This window comes from Ixodes scapularis, unplaced genomic scaffold, assembly GCF_016920785.2.
Source record: "Ixodes scapularis isolate PalLabHiFi unplaced genomic scaffold, ASM1692078v2 PGA_scaffold20__3_contigs__length_1032517, whole genome shotgun sequence".
NCBI classification, from domain to species: Eukaryota; Metazoa; Arthropoda; class Arachnida; order Ixodida; family Ixodidae; genus Ixodes; species Ixodes scapularis.
In genome coordinates this window covers 881041-897464 of record NW_024609847.1, presented here as the reverse complement: position 1 = coordinate 897464, position 16424 = coordinate 881041, and the positions used below count along the sequence as shown (strand labels likewise).

General features: G+C 44.7%; 1 long non-coding RNA gene across 2 annotated transcripts; it reads left to right on the top strand.

Moving 5' to 3' along the window:
• Window positions 1-1007: 1007 nt before the first annotated feature.
• On the top strand, window positions 1008-16187 carry LOC121836230. Of its 2 annotated transcripts, none has more exons than XR_006077844.1 (3): window positions 1008-1043; window positions 9995-10167; window positions 15920-16187. It is a non-coding gene; the product is annotated as an uncharacterized LOC121836230 (long non-coding RNA). The 2 variants fall into 2 exon arrangements; XR_006077845.1 differs by lacking the exon at window positions 1008-1043 and adding an exon at window positions 7100-7127.
• The last annotated feature ends 237 nt before the right edge of the window (window positions 16188-16424 follow it).

The window sequence follows — 16424 nt, the reverse complement described above, 5'->3', positions numbered from 1 at the left end:
TTTTTGTTCTGAAGCGCTCCCTCGGGTAAAAGGAACGTTCGCTATGCGCGCGAGATTATTTTAATTCATTCATCTCGTGCGGCGCGCGCTCGGCGGAGCGGCTGGTCGTTTGAAGGCTCACCAGAGCGCGAGCAAGACTTCAAAGAGCTGCCGCTCGCTCGTAATTAGAAAACCATTATAGGTACGTACAACTATCAAATTGTTGGGGAAGGGTCTCGCACCAGGTAGGACTGTTTGTGTGTCAAAAGGGTACTAATAAGGAAGTGTGTTTTTACATTGAGACAGCTCGTCTGAAAAATTGTATTCTTGGCCTAATAAAGACTGAGGTCTCAAAAAGAAATGAGCTGATTCTTGTTTTTCTGGCGCAGTGAAGACTCGTTAAATGTGTCACTTCTTTTTTATTTATGTCTTCAGGCCCCTGCTGTCCACCTCGGGAAAAGGTTTGTTCCTGCAGAGCTTTTTGTATACATGCCCCTAGAGTACAACTGGCCCCACACTCTTTATTTTCCCCCCTTGTGCTTTTTCTGGTGCAAGATGAGCTCGACTGAAGCATGAGTAACCTTCTAGCTTGCTACCTGTTCAGTTTGAACCCTCAAGCTAAGTCCGTTTTCACTTGACGGCCAACATCTGAACCCAGGCGCTGTTTCTACCTCGAAGCAAAACTACGCCCTTTGCCTCAGTTTCACGTCCATTCTTTTGTTAGGGTGGTCTTTCCCAGAGACGGTGAGGACAAATACAGGTCTGCGCCGCAAGAGGGACTCCACAAATCACTTTTGAGCTTTTTCTAGACATGCCGCCACAGTACAACCGCTCCCACACTCCTATATTCCCCCCTTGTGCTTTTTCTGGTGCAGGATGAGCTCGACTGAAGCATGCGTAACCTTCTAGGTTGCTATCTGAGCAGTTTGAACCCTCAAGCTACGTCCCTTTTCCCTTGACGGCCAAAATTTGAACGCAGGCATGGTTACTGCGGGATACCAAAAGTCTGCCTTTTGTCTCCGAGGGACGTTCATTCTGTGTTATGGTCGTCTTTTCCAGAGACGGTGAGGACAAATACACATATGTGCTGCAAGAGGGCCTCCACACAACCCTACAGAGCTTTTTGTAGACATGCCCCTACAGTACAACTGGCCCGACACTTTCTATTTTGTCCCCTTCTGCACTTTCTGGCGCAAGATGAGCTAAAGTGAAGCACGAGTAACCTTCTAGGTTGCTATCTGTTCAGTTTGAACCCTCAAGCTACGTCCCTTTTCCCTTGACGGCCAAAATTTGAACGCAGGCATGGTTACTGCGGAATACAAAAAGTCTGCCTTTTGTCTCCGAGGGACGTTCATTCTGTGTTATGGTCGTCTTTTCCAGAGACGGTGAGGACAAATACACATCTGTGCTGCAAGAGGGCCTCCACACAACCCTACAGAGCTTTTTGTAGACATCTAGAATAATTAATCATCTTCATAAATACCGACTAATTTCTGCAAACCAATATGGATTTCAGAGAGGTAAATCCACTGAGTCAGCTTTACTTAACATTCGAGGAAAACTTATCAGCAATATAGAAAATCAATCCTACACTATAGGCATCTTCGTAGATTTCAATAAAGCTTTTGACTCTATCAAGCATAATATTCTCTTTGATAAACTGCCACACTACGGAATTAGAGGCATTTCACTTAAACTATTGCGCAGTTATCTGACAAATCGTAGCCAGTTTGTGGTAGCTAATAGTATAGAATCGGACACTGAACATATAAAATTTGGTGTTCCGCAAGGATCAATATTAGGACCTATACTATTCCTTCTTTATATCAATGACATTGTTGCTATCCCCCATACGCCAGACATAGTACTTTACGCCGATGACACGAGTGTTTTTTTTTTCATCCAGGGACCTATCATCTCTTATTCCTGTCACAAACGCATGGCTCAAAAACTTATCGAAGTGGCTTGATGCGAATCAGCTGCTTCTAAATGTTAACAAAACAAAATATATTGTTTTTTCCTCAATTAACAGACCAGTTAACCTTACTACCGAAATAGTATTCGAGTCACGGTCACTAGAAAGGGTTACCGAATACAAATTTCATGAAAACCTTCGCTGGACATGTCATGTGAATTTTGTGAAGCGTGACATCGCACAGTCTATTGGCATGCTGAATAGATTTCGTGCCTTATTACCAATGTGGCTAAAACGTCAGCTCTATTTCACTACTGTTCATTCTCGACTGCACTATTGTTTACTTGTCTGGGGGGTTACATCTAAATGTAATATGACTAGTTTGTACTTAATGCAGAAAAAAGTATACGATTTATTGAAAACCTATCAAGCCGCGATCATACATTCCAATACTTTGAGAAACATCGTATCCTGAATATTGAGGCACTGTATAATCAACGATTGTCTGAGGTTATATTCTCCCAAGTTAAAACTGACCGTGAATTATTCCTTTCTACATATACGAATACTGATACACACTACAATTTTAGAAATACAAACTTTATAAAAATCAGAACCAGAACAAATTACGGTACGCAATTACTATCTTGGCAGATTCCCAATCTTCTCAACCTCCACCCTGGCTTGATCGATATAATCGATCATAATTCAAACCTCTTGACTTTCAGAAAAAAATCAAAAACAATATTTTTTACTTTCCGCATAATACTGTGGTCTTCTAAATTATGTGTACAGATGTAATTGTAGTAATGTAGTTCATATATTTTTGTTGCATGTTGCGAATTATTTATTTTTCATTGCAAGAGCGTATGTAGTGTAGTGATCTAGTTACTGCGTATTTTTTGTTTTTGTTTATGGTTAACTATAGCACTCTACCACTAGTCTGCCTGCTGCATCTGCTGCATCTGCTGCAAGTGTAGTCTGGTGCTAGGGGCCTGGTCAGGTGACTTACTGTCACCTTTTGCCTCAGCACCATGACAATCCTGTATTGTCGAAAGTTCCAATAAACAAACAAACAAACAAACATGCCCCTACAGTACAACTGGCCCGACACTTTCTATTTCGTCCCCTTGTGCACTTTCTGGCGCAAGATGAGCTAAACTGAAGCATGAGTAACCTTCTAGCTTGCTACCTGTTCAGTTGGAACCCTCAAGCTACGTCCCTTTTCCCTTGACGGCCAAAATTTGAACGCAGGCATGGTTACTGCGGAATACCAAAAGTCTGCCTTTTGTCTCCGAGGGACGTCCACTTTGCACAGCCAGGATAACGCTGTCCGCAGTCGTGCTGGGACGTCCTTGCTACGGCTTGGCCGACACATTTGTTTTCTCGGCTTCCGTACTTTCCCCACGTCGGCTTGTTTCAAGTCCAGCTACAGCATTCTTGTCGAATGGTACCTGTGAATTCTGAAGGCTTGATGTCGACCTGTATTCTCTGCACAGCCCCCTACGGGGTTCTGCAGAAACCCCCGTCTTAGTAAATCACGTAGGTTTTCAATAAAGTGTGTCTCCACATCTTACGGGGGTGGGCAAGCAACACCGAGGACACAGTCTTCTTGTCTGCAGTGCCTCTTTATTCTCAGACACTACAAAACCCCACGCCACTGTTCAAAGGCTCGAAAAATCAGGACTACCTTCAGCTTTTGCGTTCGTACATAAACTTTGACACCAGCTGTGTTAACCAACCTGGGCTCGTTCATTACAGGAGGAAAGCAAGCACTCGTATCAAAAATGAATCGTCGCTCTAGCACTCTTCGTTTCCTAGACATGAGCAGTACATAAAAAACAGCCGACTCTCTTATTAGGCCAACATTAATGTGCTTTTCTGGTTCAATTATGAAATAATCGCAATAGAACCATTTGTATTTACTGTGCAGGCCGTTTCTTTAATGCAACTTCTCAATTACCTAAAAGAAATGGTAATCTGAAGAGTCATCTTTTTTCACTAAAAAGAAACAACAAAAAAAAACAGAAAAAACACCAGAAATGAGCCGAGTTCTCCGAGCGGTTTTATTAGGTCGATAAAACAACTTTTGCGTTTGCTATCTCGAAGAAATTTGACACACAAACACTCCTACCTGGTGCGACACCCTTTCCCGACAATTGGATAGCTTAATGGTTTTCTAATTCCGAGCGAGCGGCAGCTCTTTGAAGTATATCCATCCACTTGTGCTCGGGACACCCTCCCTGTTGATCGATGAGTCTCGATTGAGATGAGCTGACACGGTTTCACTGCACACACATGTTCCTATGATGTTGTTTTCACGACCACAATCGATGAATGCACTCCAGCGGTCTTGAATATCCACAGGCGAACGATTGAACTTGGTCGGGCTTGTTAATTTCCGAGCAGAGTCCCAAAACCTGTTTTCGCGAATATAACGAGTTCTAGACTAGCTGGAGCGATGAAATTTTAACAGTGCGTCTAAATTCAGAGCGCGATCATTCGCTGCGAATTAGAACTTTCTAGCTATCGTAGTTTTCTTTATACGAGCATAGGTGAAATCAAAACATCGTACAGTGAAAGCCTTACTTTCACGTAAACTTCTGTTGATAACTTTCTTTTTAGAATACCTACATCGATGAGACGCGCCTCGAATGTTCCTCGGAACATAATCTTACTCCCTGGTTAAAATAAATGTCCTAGCTATACTTCGTTTCAGCTTCCGTCCGAGCGCAGCCGAAGCTACGTGTGGCCGGAGCCAATCACACGCCGGCAAAAGGTCACGCGATCTCGCCTGCACTTTTGTATCACTCCGCTGCGCCGGTGGTCGTCCGCGCCGCCCGCGCTCGCCGAGGATTTCGTCTGCTACGAGTCTATCAACAGTGTCGTCTGCTATAGGTTTAAAAAGTTACCTTTCACGTTCTGAAATTTAGTCACAGGGGATGTCAGTACGTAGGCTGGCCGCAGCCGTCTGTGTCCGAGCTTTCCACCTGTTCGGCATTTCGGCATAGTTTCGAGATGTAAGTACACGTTGCAAGGTGCCCGATGACCCCGCCGTTGATGCTTCCTTATACTGTCTGGATATACCAGGGCTCGAGGCGCAGTCCTTTCCACTAGCTTCTCGGCGTTCAATGTGATCGGCAGGTAAAGGGATGCCGTGATTTCGCCGCGTATCTGAATTGCAGTGGCCCGGACGCTTTCCTTGTTTACAACGCATTCGCGGTACGACGTGGCCGGAGTCCCCTGCTGAAAAAATTTGAAAGTAGACATTCATCACGACCTCTCGCGCCTGACGCCTAAACGCGCCTTTGCGAAAGGACGATTTGAAGCGACTCGACGAGGAAAGCAACGAACCACATGATTTGGCCGTCACGGGACCGAAATCACACAGAAAAACCGAGCGCTGCAGCCGTGTTGCCAGCGGATGTACGTGTTTTCACCGAACCACGTGCATTTACATATATTAATAAAAACATAAACTTCAGATATTTAATTCCTTTAGTTACAAATCATTCTCAGCAGTACACATCTGGAATATTTGTGCAATGTTTACACACAAAACAGTCATTTTAAAATAATTACTTTTGCGGACTACTTTGTGGTGCGTAGGAATGCTCTTTTCGAAGCTGCGAACCGTCCCTCAGCCTTTGGCTGCGCTCGGACGGAAGCTGAAACGAAGTATAGCCTACTTTCCGAGCTTCGTGCGATTGAATCACCTCCGGTTGCGAGCAAAACACGCGGCAGCCATTTGCTTTTTTTTGCAAAAACCAAACCAGAACCACGAATGGGCGGTAAATTTCTAAATACTTGACCTAAATAATTTAAACTTGTTGTGGAACACGGGTCTCGACGACATCGTTTTCAAAAATAAGACGATTCCCGTAATTCTAAGTTTGGTTTTATTAAACCAGGGCTGTGTTTCAAATCTCACCCTAATAAACCCGAGTTACTCGGGCGGATCGTGTCACGTGACAGCAGAAATGAAAGAACGCTGGACGCAGGCAGGTTTCAAAACGCCAGGTGTACAGAAGCTTTACCTCGCAGTATGATTTCGTTAATTTTAAAACACGGCCAGGAATGAATTTTTTTATGAATGAATAGATAGATGACCCGTTTCGAATGAATGGATCCATGAGTGCGGCTGAGCAATTCCGACCGGTCGGTAAATCCCGCCACCTGGTGCCTTTTGTTTTACCATTGAAAATATTGAATTTCTGAAATCTATATTACGACCTTGAATTTACGATATCAAATGGGGGACACTTGTTCCCAGCCGCCCCTGGACTGGACAGAGACCGATTTCTTTTCTTGTGTGATGCGAGTTTCGCGAAATAAACGGCGTTTGAAAGTTTTCACATCGAAGCCAGCCATTCGCTTTCCTCACTTTAGGCACCGATCCTTTCTTCGATCTCGCTTCATTAATACTGGTCGTATCTCGTCACCGCTAGCACCGATGTGTTCCTTGGTCTTTCTAGACTCTACGGACACCACTTTGAACGTGTGTAATAAAAGGTTTCGCGATGCTACGACGCTTTTACCGTGGGCATGGTCATGGCGGCCAATTGTACTTTCCGAGCCTGTGTTCGGACCTCCGAGGCTGAATTTTCGTTTCCGAGACGCGATGTTGGTGTCAAACGCGAGCACGCGTTCCGTAGAAGACCCGACGACTGTAGTTTGCCTCTGATCGAGTCGATGGTTTACTGTACGAGCACTGATGCGACTTCCCGCACGAAAGCAGTCATTTTCGTGTTCGATATTGCTCACGGCTTCATCATTTGCTACCACAATTTGCTTTTTTGTTCTGAAGCCCTCCCTCGGGTAAAAGGAACGTTCGCTATGCGCGCGCGATTATTTTAATTCATTCATCTCGTGCGGCGCGCGCTCGGCGGAGGGGCTGGTCGTTTGAAGGCTCACCAGAGCGCGAGCAAGACTTCAAAGAGCTGCCGCTCGCTCGTAATTAGAAAACCATTATAGGTACGTACAACTATCAAATTGTTGGGGAAGGGTCTCGCACCAGGTAGGACTGTTTGTGTGTCAAAAGGGTACTAATAAGGAAGTGTGTTTTTACATTGAGACAGCTGGTCTGAAAAATTGTATTCTTGGCCTAATAAAGTCTGAGGTCTCAAAAAGAAATGAGCTGATTCTTGTTTTTCTGGCGCAGTGAAGACTCGTTAAATGAGCCACTTCTTTTTTATTTATGTCTTCAGGCCCCTGCTGTCCACCTCGGGAAAAGGTTTGTTCCTGCAGAGCTTTTTGTATACATGCCCCTAGAGTACAACTGGCCCCACACTCTTTATTTTGCCCCCTTGTGCTTTTTCTGGTGCAAGATGAGCTCGACTGAAGCACGAGTAACCTTCTAGCTTGCTATCTGTTCAGTTTGAACCCTCAAGCTAAGTCCGTTTTCACTTGACGGCCAACATCTGAACGCAGGCGCTGTTTCTACCTCGAAGCAAAACTACGCCCTTTGCCTCACTTTCACGTCCATTCTTTTGTTAAGGTGGTCTTTCCCAGAGACGGTGAGGACAAATACAGATCTGTGCCGCAAGAGGGACTCCACAAATCACTTTTGAGCTTTTTCTAGACATGCCGCCACAGTACAACCGCTCCCACACTCCTATTTTCCCCCCTTGTGCTTTTTCTGATGCAAGATGAGCTCGACTGAAGCACGAGTAACCTTCTAGGTTGCTATCTGAGCAGTTTGAACCCTCAAGCTAAGTCCGTTTTCACTTGACGGCCAACATCTGAACGCGGGCGTTGTTTCTGCGCCAAACCAAAAGTGTGCCTTTCGTCTCCGAGGGACGTTCATTCTGAGTTATGGTCGTCTTTTCCAGAGACGGTGAGGACAAATGCACATCTGTGCTGCAAGAGGGACTCCACACAACCCTACAGAGCCCACACCCCGTAACATGTGGAGACACACTTTAATCAAAACAAACGTGACCAGAGGCTCCGGAAGTCTTTCTTTAGAGGGGGGGCTCGACATCTCCGAAATCCTCAAGGTTAGGTTGGTTTCAGGTTGACATTAATTGCCACATTTGAATGAAAACATATTAATGCACCGCGTTCGCATATTCACGCACATATCCATGGAAAACAAATTAAAACAATGGTTCAGTAAAATAACAGTAAGAAGCTTGCACTGACAACTCATACAATGATTGGATAACCACTGAAATCAGCCGCACCATGTGTTCTTTATTTTTTCTTTCCTATACCAACTGTTACATGTCAACCGCAGCTGTGCCTATGCCAAATTGGCTATGTCTAAAAATGAAAACCTTCCTTCATTTAGGGATTCTCGGGGAAGCATGATGTATTAACGCAGACGTAGACAAACAAGTGTTAAAAGTTTTAGACAAAACCCCGAAACTCGGGGGAAAAAAGGACAACACAACACGGAGTCTCAAACACAGCAAGTTGGGCCATCGGATGTCTTAACTGGAAGCAGAGGTTGCATACATCGGTATGTACCTCGGGATCAAGTACATCGACCGTGATCGCTTCGGACTCCTGGCGTCAATACAAGTTGGGGGGCATCACAAAAGGAGAGTACTGAAGGATAATAGCTGTGTTTCAGACTTCGTGTTGTGTTGTCCTTAGTTTGTAAACATGTGTCGCCTCATGCCTCACCACCCTGCGGGCACGACGCCGCATGCGCGCAAAGCTTTCGCCATCAAAGGCGCCTTGTCAAATTTGGGAGCTCGTAGACTTTCACTGCCGAATCCCCACTCAAGCTCACCAGACCCCCCCCCCCCTCCCCCTTTTCCTAATGATGGCCTTTAAGCGCCTGCCTGTTTTGTCCGCGGGCCAGAAGCACCATGCATCTTCTGGGCTTCTTGCTTCCACACGGGGGAAGCAGACAAACGCTGGCCGACGTCGTCTTGTCGGAATCCATTCATTTCGCTGTCTCCTCTTTGCTCGCTCTAAACTGGTTGTCAATCAGGCTCATGAGTCCTGCCTGTCATTTTCTTCTGGTTTTGACTTTTCAAGCAAGCCTCTCCGTCGCCCCGGTGCTTTTTGTGCTTGGCGGAGGTGAGGAGGGCGGTAGGTCAGCATGTATAAAGAGTCATTTCATTTATTTCGGCTCAGGAGATACGGAGGTACAGGAAATAGGCCGAAGGCCCATACCAGATAACCTGCAAACACACAAACTAAAAAAAAAGAAAAAAAAGAGGGAGGGGGAGGGGGGGCTCGGCAGCTCGGTCCTGAGGACAGGAGGGGCTCAAGCCCACCCTGCCCCCCCGCTTCCAGAGCCCCTGAACGTGATTTACTAAGACAGGCCTGCATTCAAATTTTGGCCGTCAGAGAAAAACGGATGGATCCAGAGGGTTGAAACTTCACAGGTAGCAAGGTACCAGAGGCCTCAAATTTCAGTAGGCATACCTTTACGAAAGGAGGTTCCAAAGCTTAGAAAAAAAAATCTTTCGGCTACAGGACCCAGGTGTGTCTTTATTTAAAATCCAGAGCAGATAAAGTTTTCTAATAACTTTCGAAAGGTGCGCTGGCCGTTGCTAAACAAGAAACAAAAACAGTTTTCTCAAGAAAACGTACGAGGGAGGAGGGCTGAGCAATATCGAACCCGAAAATTAGTGCTTTCCTGTGGAAAGTCGCATCAGTGCTCGTACAGTAAAAAATCAACTCGATCAGAGGTAAATTACAGTCGTCGGGTGTTCTACGAAACGCCTGCTCACGTTTGACACCACCATCGCGTCTCGGAAACGAAAATTCAGCCTCGGAGGTCCGAACAAAGGTTTCTAAAAGGAGAAATGGCCGCCATGACCATGCCCACGGTAAAAGCGTCGTAGCATCGCGAAAACTTTTATTTCACACGTTCAAAGTGGTGTCCATAGAGTCTAGAAAGACCAAGGAACACATCGGTGCTAGCGGTGATGAGATACGACCAGTATTAATGAAGGGAGATCAACGAGAATGCTTCCCTTAATAAATAGTGCAAAAAATAAACAAAATAATAAAGAAAAAAATACCCGATGCGAGTGGTGTGTCTGCCCTCCACCAGGCGGCGCGATCCCCTTCCCGACTTTTTTCCTTCTCTTTCCCTCTCCTCCTCGCTCATCCTCCTCCGCTTTCCTTCGTTCCCAGAGGCCGGCCCCAGTGTGGTTTCCGTTGTGCTTGGGAGCAGTCGCGTAGTCGCCCGTGTCCAGCTCCTTCTTTGTTCTTTGTTCCGAAATCGGTCTTCTTCTTCTTCGGACCCCGAACGTCGCCTCACGCTTCCTGCCTTCGTCAAAGGGCCTCCTTTCGTTCGACACATTGGGGTAAGTGTACGTCCATTATACTATCCTTTAATTTCGAGTTTTTGATTATTTGGCAAACGAAAGTGATTTGAGTTTTTCAGCAAAAAAAGAAGAATAATTCGTTTAAAACCAAGTGCTTTTCACACCTATTGGAGAATTTCATTAGCTTTCGGAAAATATATACTTCGATATGCGTAAAAGTATTTCTCGTTGCGTTAGAGAGTGAAGCAGGTGAAGCGGGAATTAAGAATCTCTATCTCCGTTTATTATTACATTTTTTAACTTGTTTTTCTGTGCTCTTGGCGCGCACGTTTCTTTAGCGGCACACGAAATTGTCATCTCACTTCGTTCTCTTCTGTACAGAACAATTAGCAATGTCTGTCGCACGTTGTCACAGGCTCGTCCGGGGTTGGTAAGAGAAGGGTCGGGAGAAAGAAAGTTCTACGAGGCCTAGAGATTCCCCGGCATATGTCGTGACGAGGCTCGTTTCCTGGCTTGTGTAGCCGCTCAGTCCAGGGACGGGGTGGCGTAGATGCTCGTGCCTCCGCTGTTCCCTTCGCACCGTGCGTAGCTCCCGGTTCAGGTGGTCGATACCGGGACACAGCCGGTCAGATCCTCGAAGCGGTTGCCGAACGTCGCGGCTCGTGCTGTAGAAGAGAACGAAGTGCCAGGCATTTTTAGAAAATGTCATATTTCTACCTTTGCATTTGGTGAACCGCGCGCTGAAATCTTTTTTCTAACTCGACTCCGCTTAGAACGCGCACGCCGGGCCACCTAGGGTGCCTTCATGCGCGCTTTGCTTAGGGTGGTGGCATGTCGCCATTTTGTCACACACGTTTATTTTTTTGTTGAGAAGCAGGTGAAAGAGCGTGTCCCTGCACGCGCTTGTGGCGCTGACTGTGCTATGGCGACATTTTGTTTTCGTCGATTTCTTTGTATTTTGCCCGTGAGCGCGTGCTGTCGGCATCTGGTACTACAAAGGGTGGCATCACCCTAAACAGAAGGACATTCAGGCACCCTAGGGCCACCCCTTGCCTGGGCCCCCTGACCCACTTAGCTCTTTGAGACTGTATCCGTTATCTTTCCTTTCTTTGGCGTTGCTTCTTGTCGGGTGCGTTCTTTGTCTGCTTCTATACTTTGTTTCACCTTATCTGCGAGCGAAGCCAAAGCTAAAAGCACGAGACCAGCGCTTTTTGCGTTTCTCCCCAGCTCGCGCGCTCGAGCAAAGCCTGAACGCACGGAGCTTTCGTGCTCGCGCTTCCAGCTTTGCCCTCGCTCGCACATAAGGTGAAACGAAGTATAGCTTTGATTTTTATCGGGAGAGTCCGATTTTTAGCGGGAGAGTCCGGAGCGCGCTCGAGCCGCGATCCGATCGTCTAAGATCAGGCAAAAATTAAAAATAAAAGTGAACTACTACCTTCAGAACAGTCTCTTTTTCTGTGCTCTTAGCGCACACGTTTGTCTAACGGCACACGAAATTAAGAATCTCTATCTACTTTTATTATTACCTTATTTTAACTTAAATCGACCAGCCACCCAGAGCACCCGAAAACTAGTTTGGCTGGTTAGATCGAAATATGAAGAAGAATAATTCCGTTTAAAATCAAATAATTTTTACACCTATTGGACAAGTTCATTAGCTTTCGGAAAATATATACTTCGATATGCGTACAACTATTTTTTCTTGGGTTAGAGAGTGAAGCGGTTGAGTCCGGAAAGCGCGCTCGAGCCGCGATCCGATCGTCTAAGATCAGGCAAAAATTAAAAATAAAAGTGAACTACTACCTTTAGAACAGTCTCTTTTTCTGTGCTCTTAGCGCACACGTTTGTCTAACGGCACACGAAATTAAGAATCTCTATCTACTTTTATTATTACCTTTTTTTAACTTAAATCGACCAGCCACCCAGAGCACCCGAAAACTAGTTTGGCTGGTTAGATCGAAATATGAAGAAGAATAATTCCGTTTAAAATCAAATAATTTTTACACCTATTGGACAAGTTCATTAGTTTTCGGAAAATATATACTTCGATATGCGTACAACTATTTTTTCTTGGGTTAGAGAGTGAAGCGGTTGAGTCCGGAAAGCGCGCACGAGCCGCGATCCGATCGTCTAAGATCAGGCAAAAATTAAAAATAAAAGTGAACTACTACCTTTAGAACAGTCTCTTTTTCTGTGCTCTTAGGGCACACGTTTGTCTAACGGCACACGAAATTAAGAATCTCTATCTACTTTTATTATTACCTTTTTTTAACTTAAATCGACCAGCCACCCAGAGCACCCGAAAACTAGTTTGGCTGGTTAGATCGAAATATGAAGAAGAATAATTCCGTTTAAAATCAAATAATTTTTACACCTATTGGACAAGTTCATTAGCTTTCGGAAAATATATACTTCGATATGCGTACAACTATTTTTTCTTGGGTTAGAGAGTGAAGCGGTTGAGTCCGGAAAGCGCGCTCGAGCCGCGATCCGATCGTCTAAGATCAGGCAAAAATTAAAAATAAAAGTGAACTACTACCTTTAGAACAGTCTCTTTTTCTGTGCTCTTAGGGCACACGTTTGTCTAACGGCACACGAAATTAAGAATCTCTATCTACTTTTATTATTACCTTTTTTTAACTTAAATCGACCAGCCACCCAGAGCACCCGAAAACTAGTTTGGCTGGTTAGATCGAAATATGAAGAAGAATAATTCCGTTTAAAATCAAATAATTTTTACACCTATTGGACAAGTTCATTAGCTTTCGGAAAATATATACTTCGATATGCGTACAACTATTTTTTCTTGGGTTAGAGAGTGAAGCGGTTGAGTCCGGAAAGCGCGCTCGAGCCGCGATCCGATCGTCTAAGATCAGGCAAAAATTAAAAATAAAAGTGAACTACTACCTTTAGAACAGTCTCTTTTTCTGTGCTCTTAGGGCACACGTTTGTCTAACGGCACACGAAATTAAGAATCTCTATCTACTTTTATTATTACCTTTTTTTAACTTAAATCGACCAGCCACCCAGAGCACCCGAAAACTAGTTTGGCTGGTTAGATCGAAATATGAAGAAGAATAATTCCGTTTAAAATCAAATAATTTTTACACCTATTGGACAAGTTCATTAGCTTTCGGAAAATATATACTTCGATATGCGTACAACTATTTTTTCTTCGGTTAGAGAGTGAAGCGGTTGAGTCCGGAGCGCGCTCGAGCCGCGATCCGATCGTCTAAGATCAGGCAAAAATTAAAAATAAAAGTGAACTACTACCTTCAGAACAGTCTCTTTTTCTGTGCTCTTAGCGCACACGTTTGTCTAACGGCACACGAAATTAAGAATCTCTATCTACTTTTATTATTACCTTTTTTTAACTTAAATCGACCAGCCACCCAGAGCACCCGAAAACTAGTTTGGCTGGTTAGATCGAAATATGAAGAAGAATAATTCCGTTTAAAATCAAATAATTTTTACACCTATTGGACAAGTTCATTAGCTTTCGGAAAATATATACTTCGATATGCGTACAACTATTTTTTCTTCGGTTAGAGAGTGAAGCGGTTGAGTCCGGAAAGCGCGCTCGAGCCGCGATCCGATCGTCTAAGATCAGGCAAAAATTAAAAATAAAAGTGAACTACTACCTTTAGAACAGTCTCTTTTTCTGTGCTCTTAGCGCACACGTTTGTCTAACGGCACACGAAATTAAGAATCTCTATCTACTTTTATTATTACCTTTTTTCAACTTAAAGAAAAAAGGAGCAGTGTGTTTAACCCTCCTGGAAAAGCGAACGCCGGCATCGCGCGTGACGGGCGGCGTGCTTTCAAGTTTTATTTAAACGCGTACAGAAGCTTATTTAATCGCAAACTAAGGCGCTAATTGTTCGCTACCTATCGTCCGAGGCAGGCACTTCTAGCACGAATTGGTGATTTTTTAGGATTTTTTGAAGGAAGGTTGTCTAACCTGGAAGGCAGAAAGTAAACAAACGGGCGCGACGGGATTTCTAGATCGAATTAAACGCAGATAGCAGTTATTCATTCGTTGTTCCACGCAAGAAATGCGTGTACATGACGCTGGGAATAAAAACAAAGATCATTTCATGATCTTTGTTTTTGCCCAAAGTCGTTTGTGTGAGCGCGTGCGTTTTGCGAGGAGATTAGAAGAGCGTTTGTTGTGCTCGGCGGTTGGTAGATGGAAATGTTCTTTTCTGAGCGTGCGTGATTCTGCACGCTTTTCCGAGTGTCGGCAAAGAAGGCTTTTAATGGGATCTACTATATTGAGCGTGATATAGGCGCGCAAGATGAATTGAATTCTCGGCGGAGCGGCTGGTCGTTTTTTTGAAGGCTCTTTACCAGAGCGCGAGCAAGAATTACCGATGCATGTTTGATGCAAGTGCTTTTTTTTGATAGGTCCATGCTCTGCAAAGATATCCCAGCTAAAATTATCATTAGATCCAATTGGAATTCTAACTGGTTTTAATTGGAACCAATCGGTTTTAGTGGGTTCCAATTGGAAGTACACTGGCCAATGGGTCTCACCAGTTGGAAAAAATTTTCCAGTTGGAAACTTAATGGGTTTCAAATGGTTCCCGTTGGTTCCCATTACAGTGACCTATTGGTTGTCCGAAAACCTAACTGGTACCAATTGGAAATTGTAATTGGAATCTAATGAGAATTTTCGACTGGGATAAAGTGTATTAAGCTTTGAAGCGCGTATTCCATCGCGAAATGATGGAATACTGCCTCGGAAAAAGAGAGGAGTGAGCGATCAAACTATAATAGGGTGGGAAAAAGGCATTCCACAATTATGCAAGCGTGACCTGCACATCCTAGGCGTTTGGGCAGTTTTCGTTAGGCAAAATTCGTCTTTTGAGCTCGTGTCGATTTCTCAGTTGGCACGAAATAGTAAATAAACTGTTGGCTTTAAAACGGTATGTGTTAGAGTGGCTATACGCGAAGTTCAGCGTGTCTACCTACGTTTATTATTTTTTTTAACTGATAAAACGAAGTCAGCCGCGATTCGAACGTCCGATTAAGGATTGCGCAATATTGTTTTCCCTCGTATTTCTTAATTTGTTGCTGTAATTGGGTTGGTAGTGTCCAAGTACGTTTTTTTTATTATCTTGCATCGTAAAATCAGCGTTCGAGCGTGTTGGGTTTTCGCTGGGCGCGCTGATTAATTTCATCGGCGCTTCGGTAATCGAGTTCGGGGCTGTTCGTTTGTAAGTTTCTAAACGCAGACGGTGTTCATTAACGGTGCCGCGAAAGAAGTGTGTGTGTTTGCTAGACGCAGGGAAAGAGCTTTTAAAGCAAAGAATAGCAAAAAGAAAAACGCCCCAGAGTAGCTATTGCACAAAGAGGAGCAGTCCCCGCTGCAAGGCAGGGAAGAAGAGATTAAAGCAGACCGCGAGACAGAGGCTGTCAATCAAGTCGGGCGCCAAGAACGCAGCCGACAAGAAGCCGAAAAAAAAAAGATACTAGCGTCTCCCGAAGGAGGGAAAGGAGGAGCGGTTTCGGCGGGCGGGCAGCAGCGCCAGGCCAGGCTTTGCTAGTGGCGTGAGCTTTCCCCGAAACTCTGCCGTCTGCTACAGCCCCTTTGTCTGTTGGGCGACCGTTGGAGCCGACTTCTTGCACGAATTCTTTTGTTCTTTTCACGCGAAACACGGAATCGGCGGCGCCGAGCTAGGAAGCCGGCCTCTGACGCACGAAAGAAAAGAAAAAAAGATATGTGTATGGCGTAAGAACGTTCGGTGCATCTTTAATGTAGGGCGCTAAAGATTGTCTTTTTGTGCAGCGCAAGAGCGAGTTGCACGGCTGGCCCTCCGTTTCAAGTGACCTCCTTCAGCTGCGGATGACCTGTGCTTAATCAAGACCGCTTGAATGGCAACTGAGAACTTGCTCCAAGCAAAAAGTGTTTTTATGAAATCGTGTTAGCTCGTGCGAATTCACTGAATAGGAACAAGTGTGTTTTCATCGAGACAGCTCTCGTCCGGAAACTTGCATTGTCGGCCTAATAAAGTTTGACGTCAAGCCTAATAAAACGTGAGGTTAAAACGGAGAAATCTGTTGTTTTGTGTTTTGCTGGTGAGGACGAAGCCCCTGCTGTGCACACCTGCGGAAACGAAGTAAGTCCCTTATCAGTTTGTTCAGAGATTTGATTTTTTCCCGTGGTAATCGTGAAAAAAAAAGAGCGAGGACATAAATTCTTCTTTCTTATGTTTGAGCTTATTGCAAGACGCTATGAACGGCGTTCTATTATATCTATACATAGCCTTTGAACTTGTGTTTTTTCTTCTTTC